Here is a 14,851-nt window from a genome sequence, read left to right as displayed (position 1 = left end):
CAGTATATTTATAATAGGCTTTGAAAATATGTGATTCAAATTGTGACACTGAATCAGCAGGAGGTAGAAGCAGAGATTTTCTTTTTATTAAAATACATCACATAGCAGACTAAACTAGTGGATTTTACGCAGGACTCCAGGGTGGCTGGAAATTCCCAGTGGCCTTTGTCAGATGGTGGGTAGGGAGCCAACTGGCTGGGCTTCAGTTCCTTTGTGCCTCCACCTTTCCCCACCTCTCACCCAATCCTCTCCATTTACTTCAACCAGAAGAGTTTGATGTTGTTTGTTGGGTATCTGAGCAAGATTTCTCTTTATGAAAAAAAGTGAAAACTACTAGACTAAACAGTATGTGTTACCATATTAACTGCTAGCATACTTATTGGATTTATTAAACTAGTGTCTTCCTACTCCTAACCCCAAATAATAGGGAATATTATCTAGGCATAGAGAGCTCATCTTCTTAATTAAAAACCACAAAAACATTTTGAATTTACTGGAATTAACAAATAAATAGAGAATGCTCAGAGAGAATGAGGCTCTATAATACACCCTTTGGGGGAATAACAAGACAGATAAAAGAAAGCTCCTTAGCTTAACTTACTTGGAAAGACAAAGCAAACACATAAAATTATAAAATCAACAGAAGAACTGATTTCTGTAGGCAGCACCTGACAATCATAAACTGGATCACTTCATCTCCGTCTCTAGAGGGAGTTACAAGAGACAGAGTTTATATGTGATCAGCCCAGGCAGAGTGGGCCTTCTCTACCATGTCATATTCTTAGTTATATGAGTCTAAGGATTTAAAATATATATCAGAAAGTTCTTTTTTAGATATGGATTATTTCTGCATCTCCAAATTATCCAAATTTCTAAGTGCTCTATGGATTTGGAGTCAAATATAAAAATAATACTTAAAATAATCTCATATTCTATCTCTTCATTTAATCTGATGTTGCTGGTTCTGAAATGAAAAGCAAAGTCACATAATTTTATTTTTGTATATGGAGGGTGAAATGTTTTTTATTTGGATTATTAAAGAGGGACAATTAATGTTCCATTAATAAAAATAAAAACTGCACAGAAAACTGGAGTGTTTTGTAACTACAGACTTTACTTTGAATTGGATCTCTGTCCCTGCTTGCTGGGGGAAGTCTGACTCTATGGTTTTCCATTATGTTTGTGTTTGAAGGCTTGGTTCTGTTCTTCCTTCATTTAAAACATTCCTAAAGCCATTTTCCAGTGAAACTCCACCCCGTGAGTTGACTCACATCAGAAGAATTCCAGAAATAAGAACAATCATGCCCTTTCTGTCATTGATGTAATGGCGTTTTTCTGCATACTTAAATAGTCATGAGCAATATTTTGGCAGGCAGCTGAAATAACCCTACATATTTGATTGCATTACTGACTACTACCTTCCAAGGGTAGCTCAGGGGAAGGGACATTCTTTATTTTTTAACTTGAGGACATTATCTGTTAATTAAAAAACATGATGCTTTTTAAAAAAAGTATATCTGAGAAATACAGCCTGTATTTAATTCATTAAGTTTTAAACATACAGATTCCTTAAAACAAATTGTGGTAACTCCTGGGCTTGTCCTTTTAAAATAATTTTAAATTGTGGGATCGTTAGAATGTTTACCAACTAAAATTACAAAATCTTAAAAGAATTTAGTTTATAATTCTAGACCTTACATTTATGGGATGTTTTTCTAGAAATTATTCCTTCCTAAAAGTTGAGATAAAACTTTTAATTGTGTTTTCTTTGTTTCACATTAAATACAATTTATAAAATAGTCCCTCTCTTTATTTTGCATATTTTGGTTCTCTCTGGGAACTTTTCTTGATCTAGAATTTCTTCTAGGTAATGTGAAACTGTGACTATCTGAGGTTATAAGGGTTCCGTGTGTTCAGTGCAGTTTGCTCAGTTCCCCTCCTCAGGTAAAAACTGTCTTTCTCTTGATCTGGCAGTTTGATAAGCTTCACACTTTGTTAGACCGGAGGTGAGTTTGAGCAAAAGCAGACTGTTTTGGTTAATCAGTGTATCCTGTTCTACCTGGACATCTGGGAGATTTGCCAAGAGAGTCCCCAACATCTCATTCAGAGGCAGACTCAATGAAACTGTCAGCTTTTTAAAAGGCCAGTTTGACTTTTCCATGGTTCTAATATTTTCTTTATTTATTAGGAAATTAACTCCAGTCTTCTAGCTTAAAATTTTGTGCTAGTTTTATTTTAAAAAACATCTTTTCTGAAAGGACTTTTCCATTAAAAAGAGTTTATATTATAATTTTGGTTTAATTACAATTGGTTAAAACTGTAAATATACTCAATTTTGTTAGTGTTCTATATATTTTGTCAGCAATAAGAAGTTAAAGTACTTACCTTAGATAAAGGAGTAAATATCTGACCAAGAGTTAAAAGATAGTAATTATCTGAATAGTAATTGCCTTCAGTAATGGTAAACTACCTAAAAATAATTTACTGTCTCCACCAAAATTAAATTATAAGCTAACTCATGGTAGGTCATTGTCAACTCTTTCTGTGGACTGAAGCCTTTCAAAGCAGAAGGTCTGGAGGCAGAACAACCTGGATCAAATCTGTCATTGCCCCTGACTGGCCATGTGATACTGAAATAGTTATTTCATTTTTAAAAAATCTATTTTCCTCATCTATAACATATTAGACTGATACCTACTTCATAAAGGAATGAAAGTATTTAGCACAGTACTTGATTCAAATCAGAGCTCATTAAATGCCAGCTCTTACTGTGACCATATTAATTTTATTTTATATCATCATCGAAATGTATTTAACTGTTTAAAATTCTTCTGTCACAAAAGTGTTTTGTTTATCAACATCACTAAAGAACATGGTGGCTAATACAACTGAATATTCTGGTATATTAGGAGTTAACCATAACATGATTTCTAGTTCTACAATCAGAATTTGTAGACATGTCTGAATGTTCACCCCCCTTTCCCCCCAAAAAAATTCATGTTGAAATCCTTATGCTCAATGTGATGGCATTAGGAGGTGGGGCCTTTGGGAGATGAATAAGTTATGAGTGAAGCCGGCAAGAATGGGATTAGTGCCCTCATATAAAAGGCCTCGCGAGCTCCCTAACTTCTGCCTTTGAGGACACAATGAGAAGTTTGCGACTGAGAAGAGGACCCCCACCTGACCATCCCAGCACCTTGATCTCAGACTTTTAACTTCCAGAAATGTGAGGAATAAATTTCTGTTCTTCATAAGCTATGTAGTCTATGGTATTTTGTTATATCAGCACACATGGACTAAGACAGAAGTAATCCCTATAATGTATTTGAAATATTTTTTCCACTTTTTTCTATGAATGTATTATGTACTTATTGCTTGAAAAATGAACCTTAGCTTTTAGTTTCCAGAGTTGTGTTGTGAGAAGTGTCTTTAGACTTCTCAGTGACTAAATAATATTCTATTATACAGAGTAATAATAATGTAACACTTAAACATTCCCCTATTGTTGAATATGTAGGTTGCTTGAAATTTTTATTCATTAGAACAGTTCCATGAACATCCTTCTACATGCATATTTAAAAATATAATAGATACATTCAAATATATAAATATTTGAAAAGAATTTTGCATACAGTTAGCCCTTGAACAACAGGGATTTGAACTGCGTGGGTCAACTTATCTGTGAATTTTTTTTCAGTAAGTACAGAGTTAGCCCTCAGTATCCCTAGGTTTTGCTTCTGAAAATTTAACCAACTGCAGATTGAAAAAAGTCATTTCCATTGGCAGTTGGGAATCCCCATCTAAGGATGGCTGACTCAAGTTATTCATGGATTTTTGACTGAAGGGGAGTTGGTTGCCCTTATTGAATTGTTAAGGGTAAACCACATTCTAAATGCTTTCCCGAAAATTTATAGCAATTTACCTGCCCATCAGTCTTGCTTCACAGATTTGTGAACCCCAAACCAAGACTATCTTTTCCATTTTGACCTGTTTCTCCTACATAATAAATGGGCAATTTCTTGCTAATTTTTCCTGTATTAATTAACACACATACAAAATCTGTCCCAGCTTATTATGATGGGTAACTGCATATCTTGAATCACAATAAAGTTTCAATAGTTGTAATTAATTTCTGAAGCATTGTTAAGCTGCAACAGAAAATGAAAGGGATTAAACAATTATATTATTGGATATAAGAACTATATGGATTTAAATATGGCTAATAATTACAAAGAACAGAAAAACCAGGCAAAAATTATTTGTATTTTATGCCCTCGTTTCAAATGAAAAGCAACTACAATGAGTGGCTGGATCATGATTTATCCAAATATTTGGTCCTTCATGTGAGTATATCTTCTTTGTATCATTATTCACAATTACCTTTTCAGCAAAAGTAGGTGATGGGGCATCAGGTTTAATGTGCTAAGATTCTCTTTCTTTCTTTCTTTCTTTCTTTCTTTCTTTCTTTCTTTCTTTCTTGAGGACCAACTGGGTATTGGGCCCTATTTTAAGTACATCAGTGAGCCAAAGAACTGAAAACTCTTGCTCTCTCAGAACTTGATTTCAGTGGGGGAAGACAATAATAACACAAGAAATGCATTTGATAATACATTTGGAATTAATTAGTACAACAGAGTGAAATAAGGCAGGGGAGGGGATAGCTGGAGTAGGAGTAAAGGCTAACATTTAAAAATGGGTAGTCAGGTAAGACCTCCCTGACCAGATAACTTTGAGTCAAAGTTGAAGAAATGAGTCCTGTAGATGCCCAGGGGACAAGAACCCCTGGGGTACAGGCATGCCTGGTCCAGGTGGAGACTGGTTCCACAAAATTCTTTGTGAAGAGGGTCCAAGAAATCTGAAAGATTACATATCCTAAGGGAAGAAATCTGCATGCATGACTAGCTTGACCCAAGAGCTACTGAAGATGATGAGGGGAAGAAAGATCCCACATGGTGGTTCTCATTTAAATCTGGTTCTGGTTATGGCTAGAAATGTCTGTTGCCCAAGCAACACTGAGTTGGCATTAAATATATCACAATAGGGGAAGACCCATCTCCCTTCCTCTATAGACATCAGAACAGAAAAAACTGTGTCAGGAGAGTTGGAAATGCTAAATTGTCAGGGTGGCAAGGATCATAAGTTAGAGACAAAACAAGGCAGAGCATGTTGGACATGAAAGGAGACACTTCTTGGGAAGTCCCAGAAATAGGTGTGAGGGCTCTATAGGAGGTTGAGCTCTGTCAGAGGAATTTATGTATGAAATTTATTTTAACATAATTTGTCCACACAGGCAAACCTGTAAAGTATTGGATGATTTCTTTTAAAAATATGTTTTTTATTGATTTTAGAGAGGAAGGGAAAGGTAGAGAGAGAGATAGAAATATCAATGATGAGAGAATCATTGATTGGCTGCCTCCTGCATGCGCCCCAATGGGAATCAAAACCTGGGCATGTGCCCTGACTGGGAGTCAAACCCTGACTTCCTGGTTCATGGGTTGACTCTCAAGACTGAGCCATATCGGTAGGGCAAGCACTGGATAATTTCTTAGCATTTTTTTTTTCAGTATTGAACCAAAATGATATAACAGAAATATTTTTACATTATTGTTTTCCTTCTTTAGCCAAATGACTTTGAAGACCAGCTCATCAAGCTGGCAACAGGTAGAAGCAACAGTAAAGGCCAGTACAAATCTCTGTAGCAGGAAAGTGACTAACACCAGAAATCTGTAATTTAACAAACACACCTAGATTAACTGAATGTGAGTGACCACAACTCTTACAAACTCTTACTTTTACCTGGTTATTTCAAGGTCAGGTCAGCAAGAGAGACTCCAATCAGGGACTAAGGATTTTATTCTTCACAATTCAGCAAGCAGCATGAGCAGCAGAATATTTGGTATCCTAAGCCCTGCATTCTTACTGAGCTAGAACAGGTGATACTACCTGTATATGCACATGCAGTTGAGTTATAGGGTAGAAATCCTGCACTTAGAAAGTCTGAAAGCTTGATGGTTCATGGCCTGAGAGGGAAACTCTATCTTCCATAATTGTTCAAATATCCTTGCACAGGCCTGGCCAGGTGTCTCAGTTGGTTGGAGCATCATCCCCTGCACCAGAAGGTTGTGGGTTTGATCCCAGGTCAGGGCACATACCTGGGTTTCTGGGTTTCAGGTTTGATCCTGGTCAGGGTATGTATGAGAGGTGGCTAATTGAAGTTTCTCTCTCATCTCTCTCTCTCTCTCTCTCTCTCTCTCTCTCTCCCTCTCTCTCTCTCAAATCAATTAAAAAATATCCTCAGATGAGGATTAAAAATATATCCTTGCACAGATAGTCTGGAACAAAGGAAGTTAGTGCTTCTGCTTGTAAGATATGCAGAATATGAAAGACCTGTGGAGAATTGTCTCCCAATAACATTCACAACTGGTTTTAAGGAAATAAGCCAAAAAATGAACAACAAACCTAAAATGTCTGTTTTTGAGCTATATCTGGAAGGAACTCTGCCACAGGGAATCCATTCTCAAGTTTCTATGACCTTAGGACTGTTAACCACATCATCTGTGGGCAGTGTGGCCTTTTCTCTTGTACAACTGAAGGGCATCCCCGTGGATGTGTGTCTCCAACGTTCCTCAGCTACTGTGACTGTAGAGAAATAACCTGTAAAGAGTCCCTCACTCACTATTTTCTTTCATATATTCTGTCTCATGCTCTGCAGGATCAATGGCGTTGGATCCTAAATGGGTAGATCTAGCTGTCTGGTTAGCTAGGGTCCTGGGGTAGAGTCTGAGATGGAAAAGGGATTGCTGGAAAGGAAGTCTGACACAATGGCCAAATCATAAACCATAACTCCATTAAGTCCTCTTTTCATATTGAATGGGCCATGAAATTGTATTTCCTGTCTCTACAATGGAAAGAAAAATCAATATGTACTGTTCCTTCATGTAATGAATGTCCTTCTATATCCACCCTGCTGTCACTACTCCCAACAGTTAAATTAGCATGATAAGAACATTGCAAAGTGTGGGATGGGCCTGTGTCCTTAGAAGGTGATTTCTCATATCAGTCAGTGAATATAGTTTTTAAACCAGCATTTGTCATTATGGCTTAAAAAAGTGCAGAATCAGGTTAGAGTAAAGCAATGTTACATTATTGAAGAAATATTTTTTCTACCATGTCCTAGGATGTCTGGGAATTTTAGCCAAGTGTGTATTATGTAACAGAAAAAGTGCTAGACCTGGAATTCACTTTAGCTCCATGCAAATTAGTTATGTGGTCTTGATTAAGCCACTTGACATCTCTTATTTTCAGAGGTTGATATTTCAAATGGAGAAAATAACCTTTGTTTTGTTCTCAGGTTCATGACGATTATTAAAATTAACGATGTACTATATGCATATGAAAGTGGTTGGGTATGATATAACTGTAAAATTGTATTGCAATCTCTACAATGGAAAGAAAAATCAATATGTACTGTTCCTTCATGTAATGAATGTCCTTCTATATCCACCCTGCTGTCACTACTCCCAACAGTTACATTAGCACGATAAGAACATTGCAAAGTGTGGGATGGGCCTGTGTCTTTAGAAGGTGATTTCTCATATCAATCAGTGAATATATTTTTTAAACCAGCATTTGTTGTTATGGCTTAAAAAAGTGCATAATCAGGTTAGAGTAAAGCAACATTACATTATTGAAGAAATATTTTTTCTACCATGTCCTAGGATGTCTGGGAATTTTAGCCAAGTGTGTATTATGTAACAGAAAAAGTGCTAGACCTGGAATTCACTTTAGCTCCATGCAAATTAGTTATGTGGTCTTGATTAAGCCACTTGACATCTCTTATTTTCAGAGGTTGATATTTCAAATGGAGAAAATAAGCTTTGTTTTGTCCTCAGGTTCATGATGATAATTAAAATTAATGATGTACTATATGTATATGAAAGTGGTTGGGTCTGATATAATTGTAAAATAGTATCGCAATTATGGTAATATTTAAAGTAGAATCTTTGCATAATATTGACATTGAGGAACGGAATTAATATTTTCTTGGCTTCAGCTTTTTGCAACAGTTACATTAGCACGATAAGAACATTGCAAAGTGTGGGATGGGCCTGTGTCTTTAGAAGGTGATTTCTCATATCAATCAGTGAATATATTTTTTAAACCAGCATTTGTTGTTATGGCTTAAAAAAGTGCATAATCAGGTTAGAGTAAAGCAACATTACATTATTGAAGAAATATTTTTTCTACCATGTCCTAGGATGTCTGGGAATTTTAGCCAAGTGTGTATTATGTAACAGAAAAAGTGCTAGACCTGGAATTCACTTTAGCTCCATGCAAATTAGTTATGTGGTCTTGATTAAGCCACTTGACATCTCTTATTTTCAGAGGTTGATATTTCAAATGGAGAAAATAAGCTTTGTTTTGTCCTCAGGTTCATGATGATAATTAAAATTAATGATGTACTATATGTATATGAAAGTGGTTGGGTCTGATATAATTGTAAAATAGTATCGCAATTATGGTAATATTTAAAGTAGAATCTTTGCATAATATTGACATTGAGGAACAGAATTAATATTTCCTTGGCTTCAGCTTTTTGCACCTTAAGGAGCATAATATGATTGCTAAAAGACAAAAATCCATGTATGCATGAATGACATTCTAGAATATGTTAGGGAAATCTAAGTAACAACTTTCCAACATTGTTCTCACTTTTCACTAACATGTTTTTCTTAGTTGCACATCCACAAATATAACCAAGTGATAGCCATGCAGTTTATTCAAATTTCCTGGAGTGTCCTCTATACTCTCTTTATCTCAACCTTCTGTGATAATATCACCCTCAATTTAGGACTGTAAGCATACTACTAATATTTTCACACTTTGACAACTGAGGAATTAAATAGGAATCAACAGATATACTTGGGATGGGTAGTAGAAAACAAAACTTGGTCTCTACATGTGACTATTTATATAAACTGACTTACAAAGCAACCTATAATATCTGCTTTTGTTTTAAATTTGAAAATAAAACATGGATCCACAGTGATTCATGGATTTTAGCCATGAATTGGTAAACAATTTCCACAAGTACTGACTTTTAAAAATACTAATTCATTCACCACTAACTTATGTAAGCTCTCATCTTGAAACTAGTGATGGCTGACACAGAATATTTCTAGGATCAAAACTGAAAGCAGGTAGATGCCATGGTTGTGTAGCTAAGAATATCAAATCTGCCTGAATTGAATAATGTTGAGGTCGCTGAGATTTGGTTCATTGAACAATTGGGTGAAATACATATCATAGTTCAGATATGACTACACACTTGGAATTTCTTTTAGCAACTGAATAGGTTGCGTGCGTGCACGTGTGTGTGTGTGTGTGTGTGTGTGTGTGTGTGTGTGTGTGAGACAGAGAGAGAGAGAGAGAGAGAGAGAGAGAGAGAGAGATGAGAGCAATATACCCCCCTGTACTGGGGATCCAGCCTGTAACCCAGACATGTGCCCTGACCAGGAATCGAACCAGCGACCTTTCGGTGAATGGGATGACGCCCAACCCGCTGAGCCACACCCTCCCGGGCTGAAAAATCCATTTAAGTGAGGCACCCAGCAAGCCAATAGAAGTTACTAGAACAGGCGATGATAACACGGAAGGGACTGAATCTACACTGCACACCCTGTTCTTGCAAATTCCCCTTTTTTGAGGAAGTTCCCTGAGATATGGCTGGGGGAATGTCAAGGGAGGAAAAAGGAGACATATGTAATACTCTTTGTAATACTTTAAGCAATAAAAAAATAAAAAGAAATAATCAGTTGGTAAAAAAGAAAAAGACAAAGAAAAAAAAGAAAAGTATTCCAGAATATCTGCCTGCTAATACCCAGGCATGGTATATGGAGAGTGATATAGAAGATAAAAGGAAGCTGAGTGAAGGGGTTAGGTTGAGTCCTGTTTCCTGGATAAACTTAGGTCAATGAAAGGTATTCCAGAATATCTTCCTGCTAATACCCAGGCGTGCTATATATAAATGGTTTAAATGGGTGGTTCTCAAACTTTAGCATGCATCAGAAACGGCTGGAGAATCTTTAAAACGCAAATTGCTTGGCCCCATCCTGAGACTTTCTATTCAGAATGTTGGAGCCAGAGCCTGGGAAACTACATATTTAACAAGTTCCCAGGTGATGCAGAGAATGCTGGCTGGGGGACCACACTTTGTGATCCACTGGAACTACCCTCTTTCCATAGTAAATAATAATATAATCAAGCTCCATATTCAAATCATTATGAGTGAGCTCCCACCCCTCAAATATTAAATGGCTATAGATTCAAGTAAAGCTTCTGAAAGTGGTCATTGGAGAGTCATGGAAATTAAGTTCATGTTCAGAGGAGTTGCTCTTTTTATTTGAGAAACTGACTGGCTTTTATTGAAATGCAGAATTCTAGTGCTTGTGGCATCACAAAAGTGATGGCAATTCATCCCTAGATGTTCATCTTCACTTTTAAGTATTGTGGGATTGGAGGACTCAGAGGAGGACTTAAGAAGGACCTTCCTGCAAGAATAGGTGGAAAGCCCAGATGCCAAGGAGCTGCGTACTCTCTCATTATGTAATAGACTCCAGAACTTCTTATTGAATCATTTATTCATCAATCATACATCAAGTGGTTGTTGATTATCTATTAAATATCAGAAATTGACCTAGATGCTGGATCACAACTGGTAACAAGTTAGACATAATTTCTGCTTTCCCAGGCTTACCTCTTAGTGTGGGTAGGAGGAAGGGAAAAGGAGGTAAGAAGAGAGGCAGAACATAAGCCAATAAATAAATAATCCATAAAATATCACATAGCAACAAGTGAAATGCAGAGAAATGAGACAGTGATCTGATATCAAGTGACAGGTTACAGAGTGGCTATTTTGGATTGGGTGGTTGGGGAAGGTCATTCTGAGATGACATTTAAGCTGTGATTTGAATGACAGAAAGGAGCCAGCCACGTGAAAGATCAGGCGCAAGAGCCTTCCAAGCAGAGGGAGCAGCAAATGCAAAGAGCCTCAAGGTGGGAGTGAGCTCGGCAAGGTTAAGGAATGAAAGATCCATGTGACTGGAGCATCATTGGCCACAGAGTGAGTGATACCAAATTAGGCTGAAGGAGAGGCAGGGACCACTCAAGAGTCATTGATGAGATTTAACTGTAAGTATGATTAAAACACAAAACATGGTAGTGATGTGATGTGATTAGTATTATAAGGCTGCAGCGGAGATAACATCCTGCAAGTCAGGGACAAATTAGAAGCAGGGGACTAGTTAGGAACCTATGATGGTAGCACAAGAGAAGGATGATGAGTAGCATTGACCAGGTTTTGTGAGTTGAAGAACAGTTAGATTCTGGAGAAAGGTAGTTGATGAAACATTGCTGATTTTTTAAAAGTATGTATTTGTGGATGTGCTTTAGGGAAACAGAGGCACCGATCTCCAAAATCCTTGCTATTCAATAATGTCATTTGAGAACCAGCAGTATCACATCATTTGGAACTTGTTATAAGTGCATAATCATATGCGTTAAGTCAGACCAACTGAATTAGAAGACCTCCCTGCTCCCCTGTGATTCATGTACACATTAAAGCTTGAGAAGCCCTGTGCTAGGTTATTGTCTTGATCTCCGAAGGAGAATAGTGCTGCTTATCAAGATGAAGAACCCTGAGGCAGGAGTCAGTTGGGGTGAGGGGAGGGAATCTAAAATTCTCTTTTAGGCGTGTGAATTTTGATTTATTTGGCATACAACTGGAGACCTCAAGTAACAGTTGGTTAGATGAGTTTGGATTTCTGAGGAATGGTAAGGGCTAGAGATAAAGAATGATACTCCCTACCCAATAAATAAATGGAAGGGCTCACTAGTGAAGAGGTGTAAATAGAGCAGAGGGCCAGGAATGAATTGGCACTGCAAAGTTTAGAAGTCCATTAACAGAAAGAGTTAGCCAAGGCGACTGAACAGAGGAAAGCCATGAGAGCATGCTGTCATAGAAGCCAAGAGAAGAAAGAATTTTAAGAAAAAGACAGTAGTCAACTATACTAAAGGGTGCTGATAGGTTGAGTAAGAGAATAGAGAGTACTGGATTTGACAACGTGGAGGTCAGTGCTAACTTTGGCCAAAGCAGTATCAAAATGATGGAAATGGATGTGTTTTGGAGTGCACAGAGGAGAGGACTTGAGGTGAGTGAGCTGAGACAATGCTTACAGATGACTTCTTCAGTTCCTGTTGGGGTTGGAAAGGATAACAAGGGGAGGAATAATATAGTTTTCTTTATTTCATTTGTGCTCAACAATGATCACTTTTGATTTCTTCTTCCATAGCCAAATTCCTAACTCTCTCTTCCAAATATGTGGATTACAAAGTACAAAATAACCTAGCTATTGCTTTGGAGAAACTTATAATCCAGTGAGAGAGAGTTGCACACAAATAACAGAATGTTCTGATAACTCTTATTAAAATTGTAGGGGTTTGGGGGCTTGGGAGAGAGTTCATATTTTTGCTTGCATTATGCTAGGCACATCACTCTTCACTACATTCCTCTGAGTTACCCCAACTTATTGATGGGGAAATGGAAGTTCAAAGATGTTCAGGACTTGCTTTTATGTCAGAACTAGCAAATGGAGAAGCTAAAATTTGAACCCAGGTCTGCTGGCCCCAGTGCTGTAGTCTTTGCAACACCATGTTACTTTTCACGGTGGAGGAGGGAACATATAAAAGGTGTGCTTAGCAAAACCGTGAGTGTTCCTTCACAAACTGCAGCACAAGGATTCCTTACTGTATTATAACAGCAGAGTTGCACCTTATGTAGTGTTGAGGGGTAAAATTCCAAATGAAATTTTAGGTGAAAATTATCCTAAAAATTCCATTTCATCATGTATATGCCCCTGGGAAATACTCACACTATCTCAGTCAGTTAGGACTTGAGCTCCGCTGAAGAAATGTCAGCATTGTGTCTCCCTGCTCACGAGGGAAACCCAATCATTGAGGGCACTCGCCTGTACCACTCTTCCCCCCAGTTGCTGCGTACATATGGTTTTTATTACCAAGTGAAATTCACATAGCATGCAAATCTAGTAGGAGTTCATGTTAACTGCAAACCTACTCTGTGTGGTCAGTGTATTAGGAACGTTACATGCATGGTCTTTTCCAAAACTTCCTCCCCACACTAGCGCTATGGTGTAGGTATGTTTATCACTGTTTTGCTGATGGGGAGACCGACATGCTGAAGGTCAGAGGTGGTAATTGGGGAATTGTTTTCCCAGCGCCAATTGACTCTAATGTGAGTGTGCCTTCCACTACGCACATGGTCTTCCTGGCTTGCAATCTTCTGTAGCAACCAAGCGGATCCTTACTTAGACAACTCACAGGGCTCCTGACCATGTGGCCTGCCCGTTCACCAGTGGTCGCTTCCCCCTTTCTCTCCATCTCACACTTTCCTCCCTTCTTACCAAGGCTCCCTAAGGCTCATTTTCCTCCTTAAGTCCCTGCTGGAGCTCATTAGTATCCATGTATCATCTAGGGAATTTTCTTAACTGAGTGTGTAAGTGGGAAACAAACTCCTTCTGAAGTCAGAAACCATGTGACCCGATTTAATGTAAACACATTAAACATATTCCTGTCAAAGTAAAAATCAGGTTTTTTTGCCTTGCAAAGTGGTCAGAGCAACTGTTTTCAAAGTTTAGATGTTTGCAAGTGCCATCTAAAAGGCTCAGTCAAAATACTGCCTAGCTCAATTCAGATATAATTTGATGTTTTTATTCACATAAGCCTCCTTTTTAAAGATTATGATGCCTTTTGTTTTTTTCTATTCTCTTTAATAGCCCTCTGGATAGTTTCTCATTTTATAGTTAGCTAATGGGCATTGGCCCTGGTGCCTCTTTGGGTAATACACACCTGAAATTTAGGGTTTTATCCACGGGAGTTTTTTTTCTCCCAACCCTCTGACTCTGGCCTGCCTTTGGATATTAATTCTCTGTCTCAGAAAATGCTCTGAGCATTGTGCACAACCATTGTCTTCCAAGTCTCTTTCTTGGTGGAAAAGAGCAGCTTGTGATGTGACTTAGTTTACTTCTTTCAAGATCAAAGTAGAAGACACAAGGGAGGCAACAATGAGGAGTGAAATCAGAGCTCGGTGGACTGTTTGGAGTGACTTTTGCATCTTCATTCGATCACTCGCTTGTACTTGATGCTGGAAGAAGGCAATGATGACAGTTATATATGATATCCATCTAGTGAGGTTAGGCTTAGAAATTAATTCTGAGACATTGTTTTAGATCAGAAAGACTAGGCAATATTGAAGCAACAAATAATATCAAAATCTTAATGGTTAACCAAAAGGGTATTATTTTCAGTCATGTGAGCCTTCTGCTGGCCCAGGGCCTCTCCATGTGAGAACCAAGCATATCAGGCTACGTCTATCTCATGGCACCTTTACCTCAACATGAAGCTTCCGGGTTTGTCTAAGTTGAGAAAGAAAGCATTGGGGAGTGGGCAGTGGCTGTCAAGTATTTTTCCCCCCCAAAGTGACCTCCTTCCATGTCCCGCTCTATCGGCCAGGATTATTCATAGTCCCATCCAATTGCAAAAGGGGCTAAGAAATACCATCTTCTGTTTGTCTAGGAAGGGTCAGAAAACCAAGGTGTGTACTATCAGCATGGATCACAGACACTTTTGGAAAAGGTTCCTGCATGCATCGTGTTCTTTGACATTCAGCTGTGGGGGACAGGAGGTACGGCCGTCAGCGGAAGGGAGTGTAGGCGGAGGCGTGGGAAATCTGTCCCATCTTGAAGATATCCACCAATGTCTTTATCCATACCCTGGA

This window comes from Myotis brandtii, unplaced genomic scaffold, assembly GCF_000412655.1.
Source record: "Myotis brandtii unplaced genomic scaffold, ASM41265v1 scaffold1577, whole genome shotgun sequence".
NCBI classification, from domain to species: domain Eukaryota; kingdom Metazoa; phylum Chordata; class Mammalia; order Chiroptera; family Vespertilionidae; genus Myotis; species Myotis brandtii.
The sequence above is the reverse complement of the archived record's forward strand: the minus strand, read 5'-3'. Positions refer to the sequence as shown.